We start from the raw sequence: 18534 nt of genomic DNA on the forward strand, positions 1-18534 counted from the left end.
GGCCTGTGCATGACATTAGGTTTCTACTATATCACAGAAAGGACTGAAAAGGCCCGTCAGTCCTGCCTTTGCTCAAACATCTCTCATTTACTAATTCTTTATTATTATTCTGATATCAAACTACAACATGTCTTGAAACAACCCATGAGCTAGATGAGGTCATGTTTCCCAAATATATTACTCTGCTAACTCTAAAGCTAAGAGATCCATTTTGGCCCAAAAGGCCACTGAAATCAAGGTCACAAATCTTGCTGAGCACTAGGAATACTGTACAAACCTTTCTTAGACTGTCTAGGAAAGTGTTCCTTAAATGCTTCTGGCTCATTTACCATCTTTGGAGGAAAAATGTCAAGATGGATGAGGCACCAAGGTGATGTGCCAACCTTATTACAAATGTATCTGTAAAGTCATGAAAGTGGTTGTTAAATGATCCATTTTCAGCCTTAAGAGCCAGTTCAGACAAAGAAGAGCAAAAGAGGTCCCTTACCTTTTAAACCAAAGATCAGGGAGAGGGATGAAACTAATGCTTTTCTATTTATATATTAGTGCATTAGCCTTCCATACTGGATAAAATTCTGTTAATTATACAGAGACCTTGAAGGCAATTGTTTCTAACAGCAAATTCATGAAGAAAGCAGAATTATTTTAAATACACTTAAATCAGAGTGTTTGTAGATAGTTTAAGAAATGCCATACAAAATACACCTCCTTTCAGAGAAAAAACTCTTTTCGAAATATTGTAACTAAAAATCCATCACAAGATTGAATGCATGCTAAGGAAAGAGAAGCTAATAGATAAAAAGTGGAAAGAAAGACTGCATGAAGTTCACATAAATAAAACCAACAAAATAACTAAACTCCTGCATCTATGCAACTGAGGAAAATCAAACCAGGCATTGCTGAATTTCTTTGAGTATTAAGTAGTATGCAATTAGGAAAGAAACAAATAGATGAGGAAATTGCATTTTAATGCCTTTCTGTGTTAATAAGAGATATATATGACAAGCAGAGTAACTATGAAAGACACATGGGATAATGAAAGGCGATGACAGGAATGAAGCTGTGACGTCCTCATTATTAGCAGTGATTTTGCATATTACCATGAATGTGTGGGAAAGCTATATATTCTTTTTCTTTCAGGAGAGCATTTTGAAAAAAGTGACAGTGATTTTTTTTTTTTTTTTTAAAGTCAAGTGCAATAGAAAAGGTTGAAAATTCACCCTGAATTTTCTCCCCTAATAAGAGAAGACTTACATATTTTCAGCAGTGGCACATGAGATTTCAGGAGCTCATAGAAGGGAGGTTTTCATAGTGCCTCACTTCAAGCACCAAACTTTAGCACTTACATTAGCATGATTGGCTTCCTAGATTCCCTGTGTAATTAATGAAGATAGATAGACTCCTCCAAAGGGTAATTCAGAGCAAGAGCCCAAGCAAGGTGACCCGAATTACTCTCCACGGGAGCATCTCTCTCTGACTACAGAGGGAGTTCAGGCCATTTCCCACTCAACTTCGCTGGATCATTAAGGTGCCTTAAGTGAAAATCCTTGAATATCTCCCCCATCCCACTGTAGATGATCAGACACTGGACTGGAGGACACAGAGGAGCAACATGCACCTGACTGCAAATACACAAACAGGAGCAAGAGGGAAAGGTTAGGGAAGGGATTGGAACAAAATCTTCTTCAGGGGACCAAGTGAATTCCCAAACTAAATTCTTTATTCTTTGGGTCTTATCTTCATCTAGGAGGAAACAAACCAGAGAAATTAACTGCGGACTGCCTCCTGTTTTAAGGGGGCAAGGAGAGAGGGACTGTGTTGGAAGTCAGATTTTCTATAGGGATGCCTGGAATTCCTGGCGATGGGTAGTGTCTAGGGCCCAGACTGTTGCCAGGTTGTTGCAAACCATCTGTGAAAGAGAGGTTCCTACAAAAAATTTGCCCTTGATCCATTAAATAAGATCTATATCTCAGACAAAGGTCTCAGAGACTGTAGAATCTATTTGATTTTGTGCCTGTTTAAAACATGTTTTTCTTACACTTGTAACCAAGGGTGAGGACATTTTATTTGCTAAACAAACTTAGATTAGATGCATCCTCTGAAACTGTTAACAGTTCTTGTAACTATCTTTGCACTGTATTCATCTTAGGGTACCCTTAAATGCAAGGGAAGACATCCTAAAAGGACCTGGGGATTTTCTTCTCTGGGAAGTATTTAGAACTTACTTGCCAAGTGCTGCAATCAGCAGCATTTTCTTTCCTTGTATATTGCTATGAAACACAGGTATAAACCAGCTCTGGCAGGGATGATGGAGCATTCTCTAGAGAAGGCATAAAACAGAAAAATCTGCTCAAATCCCACTCACCATTCCCTTTCAGTTCAATTGCAGAAGCTCCCTAGAGCACTGTAGGCCAATTCTATACTGCTACTTCAGCAGCAGTGCCAAGTTCATATCCAGCTTTGCCAGCTAAGCAGCTTGAGACAGTTACATCTGCATTGCCTTAACCTATCTCTGGCTCTCATTAGCTGTGCTTCCTCTGTGCTTCACTTGAGGCAACTTGACCTCTCCAGCTATCCTACAGTCTGTGTCCTCTATCTGTCTGATAAGCTCTCCTAGTAGATATATGTTCTGATCTGACTTGTCCCAGGAGCCTTGTCTGCCTCAGCCTATTAGCATGTATACAAAATATGGTGCCAAGGAGCCTGCTATTTGCAGAAATGTGGAGCAGGTCCATGACAGTCATTTTAAGCACTTGATTGTTTCTGTGCTTTGGATGACACACTGGGAGTTGGAGGTCTCTTGGTTCTTTCTCTGTTTTGCCATCAACAACCACTACAGTGTCCCTGAGTGGGAAACATCCTGCTTAAACCAGTGACAGGCCTTTAGGAAATTGCCTCATATGACCAGATTATAGCTGGAGTCTTCTCTTAGAAGCCCAATTCCCGCACTGGCAAGGCAGCAGCTTTGAAAGAAGAAAGCCACTGTCAATGTCAGAGTAACAGAAGGAGGCAATCAGTCATATGTTCTTCCTACACAGTGAGTGTCAAATGTATTGTCATTTGCTCAGTGCACTTGGCCTGAGGGTGGCTGCATCTCTGATAGAGCTTCTTGGAGAAGGGAAGAGTGTGTTGAAGTAATTCAAAGTGATCCTGACCATCTGGCAGCTTTGTGGACCTTCACTAGAAATCTTCTCTCACTAACAGAGTCAGTGAAATCTCCTGATCTCTGTTCTTGATCCATGGAAAAAGTCTGGCTTGCAGGCCTGCAAGGACACAGGTTTTTGAGTACCATCTTCACAACAATATTCCAGCATGAATTTCCTAGCCAGCCCTCCTGCACCATCCTTGGGGCACAAAGTAGATGCTTTCTTCTGGACCTGACTCTCAGGCTCTAACACCCATCTGTGTTTCGCTCACTCCTAATGACATCCTTTGGGGATCGAGGTCTTCCTTAATGTCTCACTGAATAAAGACTGATGGATCACATCTGGTGTGAGAAAGGTCTGGCTCTAAGGTATGTCTCCTGAGTCTCTAACTGTGGAACACCTGTGTCCTCCCCATCTGATTCTTGACTAAGTCCTGGAATGCTTCTTTCTTATGCTCAAGGTCTTTAATAACTATGGAGTCTTTAGTGCCCAACACAGCTGTCCAGCTCCTATAAAGCTAGAGTGGTTCCTGACAGATGAAAGACCTGGCCCCCAAAGGTGGCAGAGGCTGAATTACCTGAGCAGTGGAGTGGGAGATGCAAAGACTGTGGCATTTAGTAAGACTGCAACACTGCAGCGATTTGTTTGGAGGAGAAAGAAGTTGATAAGGTAGCAGTCACCTCTGTACTACTGAAAAGGAGAAGATTCAGAAATTTAAAGTACCTACCAAGGGAGGCAGTTGCTTCATGCTAGAGCGAAAGGTAACACAACACATGACTTCATATCTAAGATAATGTCATTGCATAGCTACGCCAATAAGTTTCTTTCCTGGCTGCCACTCCAAGAGGCCTATTTGAAATTTTGCTTTAAATGTCGGAGTAAAACACTCTTGCATTGTGACTGTCTATTGACTAAGGTGATCATTCTTTTGGATGTCACGTCTTTAGCTTACATATTAAAATATAAAGGCTTTTAAAACATATCTATCCTTCTTAGCAGAGAACTGCCTACCTTTTATTTCTTCTTCCCTATTGTTTTTCTCTGTATTTTGCTCACTGCAGATGAGACAGAATAATTATATGTAATTATGGTAGGCTAGCTTTTGCAAACTGCCAAATTGCACACCCAGCTGCTCACTCACTCCTCCTTCTCAGGGGGGCAGGAGGAGAAAAAAGGATAAGAAAGCTCATGGGTCAGATAAAGATAGGAATATCACTTACCAATTACCTTCATGGGCAAAACAGACTCATTAATTAATTTATTTGTTACCAATTTCCATTTTGTCTATTGTGGAGCCAGATGTAATTGGCTGTGTTTGCCACAGGGCAGCCCATAACCTCCTCCCACAGAGGTCATCCTTGCAGTCCCTCTGGTATCAAAACCTTGCCACATAAAACCAATTAAACAATACTAAAATAATAATTAACCCTGCAACTTGCACATTAGGGTGAATGCAATCAGGTCTGATATACCTACCTAGGGTTTTAATTTGGTCCCTGTGCTATCTTTTGGTTTGCATCACATACTGGTCTCAAAGAAAATGAACTGGATTCTTTTGGGATGAGATTGAACTGGAATACTTGAATTGAACAAGAAACTTTAGCAGCAAAACAAATACACTCCAGATGTGAGAGGGAATTCAGTCTATGCAAACAGTCCAGGGCTGGTCTGAAGAAAAAACATCCTAAAATATATATAGTCCAGGAATCAGATCCCCAGCTCCAACTCTCTTGCCATCCACATCTGCTCTTACTAGCCTACAGTATTTGGCAATGTAAGTATAGCCAATTTTGTGTGCTAAATGTAATATTTTTTAAAAAAATTATTTCTAACTACTTCTTTTTGGTGTTAGCTTTTCCATTATCACAGTATTTTCAGGCAGTTTTTTCCCTCTCTCACCTATATAAACAGAACAGCCTCCAAATTTACTCAAGAGTCACACTGCAGGAAATTTAAAGGGGACGCTTCTCCTTTGTGTACTACACATGTCATTGTCACACTTGTGTCCACCAGATATACGCATTGCGGGTCAGGAAATGGAGGTACTAGGGAATCCATAATACAACTTAAATGACGTTTCCTAGTCAATACTGTAGAAGAGAGGCAGACATTGATAAGGAAGGAAATCTCCCTCTGCACTAGAAATGCACTAAAAATCCCTATACACCTTTCCCCAAAACTATAGCATAGTGTAACATTTAGGGAGTGATGTATCAATGTTCTCATTATGTTCCCCATGTCTGTACAAGAGACATCCACAGTCCATTTAAGAGACTAAATTAGTATGCTCAGTAAATGAGTGTTTATAACACAGTAGCACCTGGAGGTCTCAATTAATTATCTCTATTGTGTTATTCACTGTATGAATTCACTGTAAAACACAGTTCTTATCCTACATACCTTAATATCTTTTCTTGTGTCTTAATTTCTCTTCCATGAAAGCTGGAAGGCATAGAAGTAAGGCAAAAATAAATTCTGAAAATCTGAAAATTAAGTTCTGAAAATCTAAACCCCTTCTCAAATAAAAAAGGAAAAATAAAAAAAAGGAAAAACTATCAATTTTGTCAGAAGCATTTGTGTGCTACTTCCTGGTACTAATACTAATACTATAGTCATTCACAATGAGAGAAACGGTATGAATACTTTGTAGGCAGAGATTTCCTGAGGCTTTTCAGAGGCTTTTTCATTTGATATACTCTCTAGCTTTCCCGATAAGAACAAATTTACATTGCAGAAGCATTTTAATGAATTTCAAAGATACAGCATCACTGGAAGAGACTGTTTAGCAATGTTAAAAAGGGATGGGAACTAAATGTGAGATACAGAAAGGATCTTAATTCTTTGTTTTGTATGACAGGTTTTGTTCAAGGGATACCTAGAAACTCCTGAAAGCACTGCTGCTACTCCTGTCAGTGAAGCAACCAAACCAACTGAAACCAAACCAAGTTACCTACAGGGAAAAAAAAGTGAAGTAGATGAATGCATAATGAAATATATGGCAAGAACTACGTGACTATCTGAAAATGAAGAAAGAAGAAACATTCACAGCTGAAGATTAGAGAAATGTAGACAAAACAAATTCAAATCATTTCTGTCTGTAAAGTTAGCCTTGAATTAAACCTTTTATTGTATCAACTTATCTTTCACATTTAAACTCATTTATAAAACTTGGTATATTCTGACACTTTCCCCACACTAATCCAGCAACTTGCTCTTCCTGTAGCCCTTGTTGAAAGCTTACCTCTAGAGAGGCCAGAAACCTTTCAGAAGCAGCTTAATGGAAAGATGGGTCACTTTCAGCACGACTGATGGTGGCTGCTGATGTCACCAGGAAATCTCAGGAGGCTGAGCAATTTTCCAGTTCTCAGTGCATGGGATTTTCTCTGGATGGTGCTTACCAGGCTGGAGACAGAAAAAGGATTCAACCTTTTGTTGGGAAGTGATGCAAGAAAGGTTTTACACACTTAAAAGACCTTAATATTAATAAAAAGGAAAAGAAGGGAAAAACAATTCCATTTTCAAAGAAGCCTCTTAAAGATCTTTGAAAGATCTTTAATGTCTTACCAAGACAGGCATGTTTTCTTGGCCTATGCTTTTAAACAATATAGCCCTTAGTGGTTCTTATTAGTCTCCAGCTCTGAAGTATCCCAATTAGATCTATCATTTGGGCAAAAATGAAAAAGAATACTGCTTTCTTTGCAGACAACCTCTTTTTAAGTGGATAATTAAGATTCCTTTTTTTATTTTTTTTTTTTATTTTTAACAAAAGGCTACAACACACCTCTGTCTGCTCCCTTTCTTTTACAGCAAATATTTTGCCTTTTCTTTATGGTTTTATTAATATAATAAGCAAATAAATTATACAGACCTAGCTAGCTGGGGGGTTCAGGGCCAAATCCTTTTCATTCAAATGAGACAACAGCTTATATATGGGTTAACAGGTCACACCATGTGACCTTAACAACCAATCACCATGGGTACTTCACTGCCCACGTGTGGGAGTACTTTGGGACTTCATTTCCCAGGATGCTTCATCGAGCATCCTTCCTAAAACCCAACTGCTACATTTCTTAAGTCAAAACAAAAAAAAAACCAAGGAGAGCTATACTACAACCTCAAAGACAAGGTCTATAATTTCCCACAAATATGGATGATTTAGATCTAGATCGTACATTCAAAGCAGTTGGAGAGATCCGGTGACCTTAAGTGCAGAAATGGAGGCCCAGGCCGGTAACTCTTTCTTATACAGAAAAAAAGAAATAAAAATTTGCAGAAAATCAGTAGAGAAGATTGATTATTATGTAGGATATTCATAGGAGATATGAATATGAGAATCTGAGAAGACCCACTAGCACTACCTACATATGAATTACTCCACAAGGTAACTCAATATAATACAGTTGATTTCAGCCAAATTATGCTAGGTCATGATAGCTGCAGAGTCAGCCCTGCAGGTTGACTACCTACCTACCAACCTACCAGCTGACAGCTTTATCAGAAATAGAATAATGGTTTTAGAGAGATACAATAATCATTAAGAGATTATTAATTTCCTTCTCTCCTCTAGTGAAGGAAATGCAAGGCTGGGGAGCTTTCTAAAGCAGAGATATTTCAGGATGGGCAGCAGAGCCAGTGTAATGGAAAACAGTGAGGTGACAGTGGTGGCATCATGGCATTCACAATTTCCCTTAGCTTACAGTAACAAACCAGTTGTCATTCAGTGCGTAAAGGTTTGGGCAGACTGCTCAGAACTGTGTCTTTATATTATCTACTGCATTTGTCAGCAAGGTGTCCAAGATCTTCTCAGTTTTGGGAGTAAGTGGGAACATAATGATGGGCAAATGGGACTAGGACAGCACAGATACGGTATATTAGAGCTTTATTTTGATATATAATTATTTGTCTTCTATCTTTGACATATTACTAGAAACAAGCGAGACAGCAATATGTATCACAGTATCATAGCAGCACAGGAATAGAGAGTCTACTGCAGGTTGCAGATGGATGATTGAGGAAAGAGATGAGAACAAATGTGCATCACTCACACAACTGACAGAGCAGAAATGCAGACCTTAGCCTAAACTTGAAGGCAAGACCAAGTAGGTCAGTCAGTACAGTGTAATCTGAGCATATGCTGATATTCTCTGGATTTGTCAGAGGTGGAAGATGTCTTTTGACTAGATCAATCAAATACCACTAGGGCAACAAGAAAGGATTCAGATCGGGGGGAAAAAAGGCAAAATTGAGTTATGTTTTATTACTTATGCACTGTTTTTTTGGTTTACATGTTTTCTCCTGCATCTCAGTGTTTCTTTATGTTTTTCCTTTGTGTACCATAGCAAATAGCCCATGCACTCAAAATGCTTAGATTTTCTTATCTTTGTGGTTTATTTTGTCTTTTAAAGTGAAAAGGAGGCAGTAAAATATCACTGATGCACACAATTTTTCAATGATAAAAAAGATAAATTAGGAAATTGGCAAAATCACAGCTTCAGATAAGAAAAAAAACCCAAACCAAAACCATTCAGAAATACAAAATCACTGAGGCTGAAGGAGTTTACTTTAAGGTTACAGCTATCTAGATTTTCTAAGACACCATTTTCATTCTGAAATCAAGTAATCAGTGGTTCCTGGGCACCACTACTGCTACTCCTATGTAGTTGTGATATCCCTGTACTAAAAAATCTTTCTTCGTCCCTTATAAGTCATCTTTGCATCCTCAAAAAGGGATGAGAATGCATTCTATGACATTGCTATATGGCATTTAGAACTCTTATTGGTGAAATGTATGAACTATGATGTTTGTAGTTATGACAAAGAATAGAAACTGTATGACTGAAAGGGAAAGTTAACTAAAGGGTACTAAAAACTTATTGCAAATAAGTTGCAGTCTATTCTATTCTATCTTGTTTTGAAAACATGACCAGGAAGCAGAATATAGCATAAAGGAAGCACTGAAGCCATCTGGTCATTCAAGCCTGGACAGTGTTTTCCCAGAGGAAAAGAAATGTGAATATTTTGCACACGCTTTTGGGATGTGCGTATCATTATCTAGATTTGTCCAATCTAACACCCAGGACATGATAAACATGTATATGGTCTTCAGCCCAATTTCCCAGAAAACCAAACCAAACCAAACCAAGCCAAACTAAGATGAGCAAACAATGCTGCAAAAACAACAGCAGCAAGCGAGACAGATTTTTGGTAAAATGATTAAAACATCAAAAATTAAAATAGATCAAATTGACATTCTAGTGGTTTTAAAGAATTTATTTCATACTTCAGTTTACACTCAATGTGTTATAGTGAGAGACGATAGGTTAGCTTTGGAAATATTTAAGCATCTGAATGTCTGTACCTGAATAACTACAAAGAGAGGAATTATCAGGAGAGCATGAACTTGAAAGTGCTGTGTGGATGACTAGACAGGCCTATCATGCAGCTGACAATTTAATTGCTACTAGTTAATCAGATTGTAGACTTTAACATAGACACTTGTCACTTTTTCAAAGTGGTAAGGGTCAATGAGTACGCAAATTAACGTCTCCTGAAACTTGTGCCATCATCAGTGGCAACTAAAGAACATGTCAATAACTGCCTATCAGAACAGAAGTTTCCTGTACATGCCTCATATAGATGCAGCTGACAATTCAATGAAGTAGAAGCAGATGCAAAATGCTGGATTTTACCAAATGTATAGTGAAAGTTGGAAAAATTGATAAAGAATCCATTATCATGATTATTTTAACTAATACAAATATTGTTCACTACATTACAATGTTTTAGAGTACCCCATGAATTGCTTGCATATTGGTACAAATAAGTAGTCATATACCAGATAATTCTCCTGTTACTGATGTGGCACTTGGAGTTAAGAACATGCTACCAGATCACCTGGGACAAAAACATACAGGTGTGGTTTTGATAGCTTTGGTTGCAGAACTCAAAATGGGCTATACACACACTTTTTCTCCATTAGAAGACATTGGTGAAGCCCAGAGTTGTTAGAAGCTTGGAAAACAGTTTTGTTTTGCTTTTTGTAGTTGTGAAGGCAGCAATCTCAATCCAATTCCGCTGGTGAAATTATTATAAAAACCCAACAACAACAAACTAAAAGACTTGGCTCTGCAAAGAAAATCATCCACTTTGTTAAAACTGAATTTCAAAATGTTCTGAATCTATTGCTTCTCTATTTCTCTTACAGAGGGATGAATGAAACACACAAGTACTGATGATTGGCTGGACTTGTTTGCAACAGCTGCAGGAGGAGTTGCCAAATCTGGTTTCATATAAGATAGCCTAAGTGCCTGATAAGCATTAAAATTCATTTCCATTCTTTAGCACACAAAAAAGTACACTATTGCCATAGAAAATATGATTAAATCCTTAAATGCTATATGCTTTTCTTGGTCAACTAGTTTCATGCTGTAGCAGGAGCTTAATGGACAAATGTCACCTCCTTCGTGGCTCATTTGACCTTGCTGTCAGATATTTTCCATGAACAATTGTTAACTTTTTTTCATAAAATGCTGCTAGAATCCTTCAAAAGCTTGGTGATAAATGCATCTAAATGTGTATCATAGTGGAATAATATCTTCCTTTGAAACCAATCTTCCATAGAAATCCCTCTCAGAATCAAAACTGAAAAAAAAAATAAAAAAGAAACCCCACCTCAAACTAAATGCTCAGCTAAGAAGAAAGATTGTGTCACAGCTGTCATTTCCCTGTTTTATTCACAATTGCTTTTCTCCCTTCAGCCACCTGCTCTTTCTTTAGCATAGGAACATCTACTATTGAAAGATGTCCATTTCTGTCTTTGAAACCAAGGGCCAAACAGCAGCACTTAACCCTTTGGCAGGAAGCCCATGCGCTACAGTCTATTAAGATATATAAGCTAGACCCATTTTTCTTTGTTCTTGCTCTATAAAAAGAAAGAAATTGCAGGCTGTGTAACACCCTGCGTGACACAGCCTTCTCCCACCTATGTGTCAATACATTCCACTGCTCTTTTCCCGCACGCTTCAGAATACATTGTATTTTGGGGTCATTCAGAGCAAGCAAACTTGTCAGATGGGAAAGTTGTCTGAAAACCTTTCATGTCCTGTTCTGATTGATTTACTGCATTTTTCTTGTAGTAGCTGAATGGTCCTCAGTACTATATGAAGAGAGGCGTTGAACTCTTTTTTCCACTCCTATCCAGTGTCTAGAGCAAGCTGGATTTTTCTTCGAACGTGATGTACACACACCTACATCTACCCATGTGTATGATATCAGAGCAGATAAAATCAAGGAAATGTGCCTTGCACTTAAGACAGAAGCTGCAAATGTCGTTATTTCTTACAGAAGGCCTTTTCAGCCTCCTACAAAGGAAAAATCCCTACTCTAGAAAACTTCTTTCTCCTAGGGGAAAGAAATCTGTTGTTGTGGTTGAGTAACCTGGTTAAATATTTGGGTGCCTTAGTTCTTCAGTTAGGCAATCCGAACATAAGGTTTTGAGTGTTTTGGATGAGTGAAGGGCCAGACATAACCTGGTGCTCGGTAGGATGCTGTCAGAAGCCAAAACCTCTGTGTCTGAGCTGCTGAGAGGAGCTATGTTTCCTATGCTCTGGGCTTCCTGGTTTGGAATACCAAAGTCATTCTCTTTTCCACTGCTACCTGCTCAAATGCCATTAATTCAAAGGTAATTCCATTTTGCCTGTTTCTTTATTGCTAGCTCCCTGGATACTTCTATAAAAGTCGAAGTGCTGTTGCTAGGGAGATAATCCATTTCTGCTGATTAGTCAACCTTGTTGTCATAAGTGACTTTAGAGCTAAATTTTTCACCTGGACACTAGTCCTGGAGTAACAAGGACTGGGATCCCATGGCAGAGTAAGTGGAAATCAAGAAAAATAACACTGCCTATAAAATCAATACAATTTTTTTAAAAATTATAGTGAATTCTTTGGGAAAATCAGTGTAGAAATTAAAAAATTGAAATTTTTTAAAAAATCTCTGAGTCATTTAACAACTTTTAAAACTGAATCCAACCTTTAGTGACATTTGATGTCACTAAGGAAATGAACTATCTTTTTTGGATATGTAGAATTCTTTCTATGCAACAAATTATTTTTCGGACTGGTTTTCTATTAAGACATTCTCACAGAATGGATTTTTAGTTTTATTTTAAAATCTATTCTGTTTTGAATGAGTCACTCAGTGCCTACACATAAGGGAATCTTGCAGTCCAAATACTATTTAAGACTCGAAATGAAACCATATTTTATATCTCAATAGTGAACTATAATTACTTCAGTTTATAACTGTCAAGAAAAAAAAAGGAAAAAGAAAAGGGAAGGTTTGGGAAGAGGAGGTTTGGGAAGGGAAGTTTTGGGAAGGTTTGGGAAGGTTTGGGAAGGGAAGGTTTGGGAAGGGAAGGTTTGGGGAGGGGAGGGGAGGGGAGGGGAGGGGAGGGGAGGTTTGGGAAGGGAAGGGAAGGGAAGGGAAGGGAAGGGAAGGGAAGGGAAGGGAAGGGAAGGGAAGGGAAGGGAAGGGAAGGGAAGGGAAGGGAAGGGAAGGGAAGATAAAGCAGACTATCTTTTTCATCCATGCAGCAGATACTATTCACCCTTTATTTGGAAATCCACAGACTGACCACCAGAACTAAACAGGAAATCCAGAATTCAAGAATGTAGAAACAGTAGAAGATGGAAGCATATTCTGCAACCCACAAACAACTTAATTCATGCTTTTATAAACTCATTTAACAAGTTTAGATACGGAGTAAATGTCATTCTCTGTGTTAGGCAGTATATCTGGATCTCTGTCTCATTTAGACAGACAGAACGAGGCAACCTGTAAACTAAGAAATCATTTTTCTCCAGACCAGACAACTTAATTTCAGTAACCTGACAGAAATGTGTTTATACATTGCAGTGATTTACAAGAATCCAAATGTGCATCATGAATAGAAATAAGTAGAAATATGATAAATCTCAGGGCATAGCTATTGTCTTGGTCAATAGTAAAGTATTTTCCTTCTACCTTTTTTTGTAATTTTGGGAATGAGTGAGTTCAATCTCATTTTATAAGCTAAAAAATGAAGCTTTATTAATTTTATTATTTGTAATCTCATCATAACTTTCTGCTCTCCTTGCTCACCTAAGATGAAGGGGAACAGAATATAACACTCACTGTAAAGATGCTGTTATATTAAGCAGAATTGTTCTCTGCTAGTTGAAGAATAGGATTCTTCACAGTACTGAGAATGTTGCCCAGAGATTGCAAAACTGATCTATTTTATCCATCTTTTTGGTATTTTAGGAAAAGTTCACAGGGATCAACATTTATCCAGCAAGTAAGATGTTTAAGAGTTTAACATTTTTGGCTTTGCTTTAAAGACATTTTACAGTCCCTGGAAAGCAATATGCTTATCACTTTCCTCTCTGTATTGATCTGATGTTAAACTCCATTGACAGCAATAGTAATAGCTACAGAAATATCTGCTATTCTGCTTTATTTAGGTGCCTTTGCATTGACATTTACTCTTAGTTAGTCAAATGGGATAAAGAAAAATTTCATACAGAAGACGCTTGTGACAGTTGCTCCACAATGAGATTAAAGCAAAACAGATGACACATTTTCCCAGCAAAGCATGATGCCATGTTTTATGATAATACATTTTGCCACAGAATACGATCAATGAAAGCTTCCTTTTTCACAAGGAACAGTATGAATAGAAGGTCTTAATTTTTTAATCTCCTTCCACTGTTTCCATACAGAGTGACGTAAAGAAGCATATTTGATGATTTTTGAACAAAATAATAATTAAGCCAGAGGGGAAATGTGTCTATGTTTTTTATGCCTTGTCTGAGAAATTCAGTTAGATAAATTCAGTATTCAAAGCTTAGGTAAGCATGTATGTGAGATATCAAGACCACCTTTGCTGACAGGCATGTCAGCTAACACTTAGTAATGATTACACTATTTTTTTAGAGTGACGGAAAAAATTAATGCTCCTCATTAAGCATTAGAGGAGGAGGTGTGACAAAGCTTAGGAGGTCTATGTAGTAGTGACACACTACAAACAAGAACAGGTTAATTCCTATTAAATATAAGTAATAGATCCTTATGGCCTGTCAGTAATTCTAGTCTTGTTAAGAAGATGCTGGAATTGTTCCTTAGGTCTTTAATTTTATCTGGCATTTCAAAATGCATGTATATAACAGGCTGGGAGAATTACTTACCTGGTTTCTCTGTGTTTTTCCAGAACAGGACAAATATAAAGAAATTATTTGAAGGAACGGAAAGAAATATCTGCTATGTAAATCTTAAAGGGTGTTTTTTTCTGGTTAAAAAGAAAAAAAATATAGAGAAAGACCGGCAGCGGGAGATGTGTTTAAATAACGAGCTTAATTTATGTTTCCCCAGCCTGAATGACTGTGCATTTTAAACACTGTTAGGAGGTCCTTCAGCATGACACTGGATTTCAGTGTAATAAGTAATAGCTTCCAGTGCTGGCTTGGTGAGTGACCTCTGTTATCACCTTAGGCAGCGCTCCACCTCCCATCGTTTATCCAGCCAATTAATAAACCATACAGGCCAAGGACTGTCTCTCATTCTGTGTGCCTACTATGAGGGGGCCCTGTCTCTGTGGGAGGAAAGATGTATTACTGGAATAAAAATGCCAGTGATTCAATAAAAAAAAGTTGAAGAAGCAAAGGGAAAAACTTACCTGATAGACTGTGAACAGTTTCTGAAATGGTTTGTTTGCAAGAAAGGCACTTTACATCAGGTAAACCAGTTAGAGAATTTGGATCAAATTTAAGAGATAGTACCAGCCAATTATTGAAAAGAAGAAACTATACTGAAATTTTTAAATACTGGGAACACTTAATTTTCTGGGAAAATTGTCAGGCAAATTTGCGTGTCATTCACAGGCCAAGGGGAAATCAATCCTTTTCCTTAGCTTTTGAATTCACAATGGATGTGGGAGGCCCCATTTCCAATATATACATTTCCAGACTGAATTTATAGCAACCACAACCCTAGTCTTGCAAGAAGTAACAGGAAATAACTCCTGTAAGGGAGTTAGGAATAATACTTGTAAATTTATATATGTGCTCATCTCTCTTTAAAATATCAATAGTCCAACTCTCCACTGTCTTCAGTTTTGTGAATCCTTTATATCTCCACAAAATGAACAGACATTTTAGCCATTCATGATTCATTTGTGCTGCCCTAGCTGTGCAGAAATGCCATAAAGGATTCCCCATTTTCCAGTAAAATATAGAAGTTTTGGTGTTCCCTAATCCATGTATTTGAAAGTTTACTCTTCTTTCTTATAGAATGTTTAACTTTTTAAAACCTTTAAAATTACGAACTTGCCCTCATAGTTTGAGGGGGGTTTGAGTTATACAATCTGGGACTTTGGGTCTCTATTCTGTTCCCAGACATGCATGTGAAAGAAGCAGGGATCAAGAGACTCTGAAACAGTACAGATTCTACCTGTTTGACAAAGCCCATGTTTGAAGGGGGCTAACTTAATGACTACAAGTTATGTCATCATGCTAGACTATGTTATAGATACAGACCATTGTTAACATTAAGAGTCCTGCAACATCACAGCAAAAGCTGCATGAAATCACTAAGAAGTTTCCTGCAATTAGCTAAAAGGCACAGATGAGTTTCCAGAAGAATAACTACTTGGGTTTTTTTAACATCTGGTAATTAAGTGGAGAAAAGTAGTGGTTTCTTGTGGGAAAATATTTTGCCTAATAATCTTAACCACAGCAACCTAGTCACAGCATTTGGATCAAACTGCAGAAAGGATTTAAAAGAACTGGCAGCATTTTATTTCGCATACTGATATCTGATCTGCATTTCTTTTTCTGCATCATGTTCTTCGTAGCATTGTGGGAGCTTTAGTATGTGGAGACAATAGGGTTACAAAGATACACAGTAAAAGCAGACTCACTTACACTGGGACCGTCAGGGGGGGAAGTGAACCGCAGCTCACAGTCTTATTAGAAACTACATACGAATTTTCACTCTTATGGTCTTTGCCACTGGTTTCAACTGTGCTCCACTTTTTATTTAGAATTCAAATTCTTAGCCCTACAGAATTTTCATATGATTTTATTTTTTTCTATAAAGAGAAATGATGGGACAATAAATACAGTATATATGTGTACAGACTGGGTTTTACTGATATAACTGGCAGTTAGGTGGTAAAAGAGTGCAATTAAGAGAGTTGCATCAGCATGAAGCTGACATAATATACAGGAAATCAGTCCCGTTCTGGATTCATTTTAATGCACAATTTGAAAAAAGAGAGACAAGAATAAAAGTATGTTTATGACTTGCTGGTATAACCAGCACCTCCTACTGCATATAACTTCATTTGAGCAAATGCAAATGATTTATTCAGATACAGTACCTACATCTTTCTAGAAAATTCTTTTACAGTAATTCCATTTGAATGTAGACATCTGCTGAGAAACCATAAAGTATCAATTAAGCTTTCTCTATGTGTCATTTAACTGAAGTGTTTTCATCATGGACACGACCATTGCCTAATTCAGGATCAATTTGTATGCAAACCAAATCAATTTTTAAGTATTTGGAATCAATCACTTGAATATTGAAAGCTCCCCATATTTGAAATATTGAAGTTACCCATTCAGTGAGCTCCCTTCATGCTGTGCACTGAATAAGGCAGGAGTTTTGTGAAAAAATGCTGTATGGTTATGTAATTAATTCCAATGCAGATGTACAAAAGGAGCACTGCTAATCTTCATTGCAGCTTTTCCTTACTCTGAGCAGCTGGCTTTACAATTTTACCTTTCATATAGCAAAGCAGTGTTGCTGGTTTAATACAATTGCCTAGGGTTGTTCTTTTCTTTTTTTTTCTTTTTTTTTTCAAGTGAGCAAAATAATACCTAAAAGTATACTAAAGTATGTGGATGCATATTGTCTTCCATATTGATTAACAACAAGATTTATCCCAGAACAAGTCAGAAAACTGTTTTTTTTTCTGCACAGAAAATATGCATTTTTTCATTAGACTCCCTGATGGATTTTTTTTTCCAATACAAAGAAACATTTCCTGTGACCCTTTTGATTTTCCAAGTGACATACGCAGGCCGCTGCAACTTAAATTAAAGTACTTAAAAGTCATCCCTTTGCTATAGTTCCCTATAAAAAAGACAGTGGAGAGGGAGGTAATGTAGTCCTGTGCTAGACCACTGTGTCTCTCTCTCACTGACATGTTACCTAGATAAATAAGACAGACAGTCGTGTTCCCAGCCTCTGCACATCAGCCTGACCCAGCCTAGAAGCCAAGTTGTCCTATGTACAGGGTTGTCCCATAGGTAATATATCCTTTGACTTTACAGCTTCTGTATTAAACCTGGTTTCACACAAAAACACAGACAACAAGCAGCTGTCTGCACTTGTTTTTACCCGTAGGCACACAATTCCTATATTTTGCTATATGCGATGCAAATTACACCTTCCTAATGTATTTCACAGCGGCTTATGACAGTAAAGGAAAACAGATCCAAGCATTCACTCTAATGTTCAGAAAAGGAAAATACTGCAGTAATTATATAAACTTCTTTATTATTTTCTGCAACTACCTTTTTATTTTTGTCTCCTTTTCCTCACAGCTCAAGTGTTCTCCTTCTACTCCTGTATATCCCTATATCATACCTTTTCAGACCTGACTGTCCATTTTTGTTCCCTTTAACCCTTTCTTTTTTTTTTTTTTTTTTCTAATAATTGTCCAAGTATGCTTTTCAGAAGTTTATGACTTTGCTCTTTGGAGCAGAGTTTCACAGGAACTTTTCTCTCCCAAGATTTCCATCTAATAAGATGGATGTTGAGTGTTGAGTGGGAACTACACACTAAAGGAAAGCATCTGTGGCTGGCTGGCTTGCAGGGCTTACTCATTCTGTCCTTGTACTTCCCTCTCACTCAAGTGTTCACATGCCAGCCAGCATTTTCACAGGAACCACCAGCACTTCTCTCAGAAAGGGATCAAAGACATACAGCTGCAATATACAGAAAGTGCTGGGAAGATCCCAACCTGTTTCTTCCAGTTTTCCTTTCTTTTGCCAGCATTTATTCTTCACTCCTGTGCCCTCTGCGGCATGAGACAGTGGGGAGTTGCAGGGGAGTCCTTCAAAATAGACAGGATGATACTGAGAGAAAGTCTTCCTGGTCTGTCTGGTCGCTAATCTCCTGCTAATCTCTTGCCCTGACTGTGGCTAAGAAGGGGAAGAAGGAGACAAGAGTAATCTTTATGACTAATATCTGAAGCATAAAACTGTATGTTTAAAATGAAAAAATTTCTCAGCAACGTGTCCAGTGGTGTTCCTACTGGTAAGGAGCTGCTTAAGTTCCATGAAA

The sequence above is a fragment of the Pseudopipra pipra genome, chromosome 1 (genome assembly GCF_036250125.1).
Source record: "Pseudopipra pipra isolate bDixPip1 chromosome 1, bDixPip1.hap1, whole genome shotgun sequence".
Lineage (NCBI taxonomy): Eukaryota > Metazoa > Chordata > Aves > Passeriformes > Pipridae > Pseudopipra > Pseudopipra pipra.